Here is a 1,546-nt window from a genome sequence, read left to right as displayed (position 1 = left end):
CCGGATACTTTTTAGACAGGCCTCGTATTTACCTATTTTCCGCTGAAGATAATATAGTGGGAAATACATTTGGCAAAAGGAGCAGTCTTGGATTTTTACATTTTCCCAATTTCTGCATCCTTCCTACATGGAAGCACTGTTCAGCAAAGTGAGCTGAACATATCTTTGCTAAAAATGATTCAAGACATTAATAGGTAATTGACGTAAAAATGGAGATAGTGAGTATGCATTGATTCAAATTAAGTGAGCACAATTACACTTTCTTATTCTTTTCATTTCAAATACTTTAAATACGTTAGACGTTTATTCAGACAATTATTCAGTTATATAATAATAATATATTTTAATTTTAAAATACATTATTACTATATTTATAATATTTATAAGACCACTTACCATTTTTTATATTTGAAGGTAACCTAACCTCCTCGATTTTCTGAAATCAGCCCTCACGAATTACTTCGTTCTTCGGTAAATTGAAGAAGGACACTTCTGTTTTGTTACAATGATCTGTTCTATTTGGACAAGATTTGACAATACACCACACCATATTGGAATTTCACTGTTAAATAACAAATTATTATAATAGACAGATCGCCAGAATTGCCTAAATCGCAAATCAGTTATAGCAACCTGGCAATATCAAACATTTACTTTTTTGCAGTTGGCAAGCCTAGGAAATGAACGGTACCGTGACGCGGAAAAGGGGGCGTGGTTTCCAAGTTCTAAGCACACCATGTATACTCCCACCACGGTAGCGCAGTTGACACGAGCGAGTGTGGTACGCTAACACGAGAATAAAGCCTTTTTCTCATACGAACAAAGAAGATAGCGAGTTCCTCTAATCGAGATCCCGTCTACCTTTCCCGTCCATAACATTACGGAACTACTGTCGTTATCCCAGTCAGAAAGGTGACGTCGATTCGACGTCAATTTGACGTCTGAGCGGTTGATAACCCGTTGAGTCGAATTAAACATCGATTTTCATGCAATATCGACCTGTACCAGTCAGAACGGTGCATGTCGAATCAAATATGTCAATTTGGCGTCTGACCACTTATTATTCAAAAATATCGCATACGATATCACGAGACACGGTAGTGTCTCGCGCCAAGTGTAAGCGCAGCTAGTACACGCGCGCGAGACCGACCGTGTAAGTTTACGCGAGTACACGAGTTGACGGGCCCTCAGAATTTCGGATCTCAACAACGGCTATTCCGACAAAGTTGAGACTGCGCTTAATCGATAGCTTGGGTACGATTTGCATAATAAAAGTATTTTTACTTTTCTCCTATGTGCCCCATGAGTAGAGATATTGCAATGCAAAGTCCAGGAATCTGAATTTTCCTGAATTTTTACGTAATTTTATTAAGAAACGTCGTCATCGTGGTCGTGGTCGTGGTCGTCGTCGTCGTCATCAACCAGGCCAAAATCCATCTCACTTTTCTGCCGCAACGTGGCATTGGCGCTGCTGTCGCGTATCTCACGTAGCGTCTTGCGCCAAGTTTGAATAAGTCTAATTGTAAGTGTATTAATACCTTGAACT

The 1,546-nt window shown here is 39.5% G+C and overlaps 1 long non-coding RNA gene across 1 annotated transcript; it reads right to left on the bottom strand.

Annotated features, from left to right (window-relative positions):
• Positions 1–105: 105 nt before the first annotated feature.
• On the bottom strand, positions 106–647 carry LOC105557110. Its single transcript, XR_001008575.1, has 2 exons — positions 397–647; positions 106–168 (listed from the first exon to the last, which is right to left on the bottom strand). It is a non-coding gene; the product is annotated as an uncharacterized LOC105557110 (long non-coding RNA).
• Between the last annotated feature and the right edge of the window lie 899 nt (positions 648–1,546).

The sequence above is a fragment of the Vollenhovia emeryi genome, unplaced genomic scaffold, assembly GCF_000949405.1.
Source record: "Vollenhovia emeryi isolate VEMERY1.0 unplaced genomic scaffold, V.emery_V1.0 DF948118.1, whole genome shotgun sequence".
NCBI lineage: Eukaryota > Metazoa > Arthropoda > Insecta > Hymenoptera > Formicidae > Vollenhovia > Vollenhovia emeryi.
This window is presented reverse-complemented; position numbering and strand designations above follow the sequence as displayed.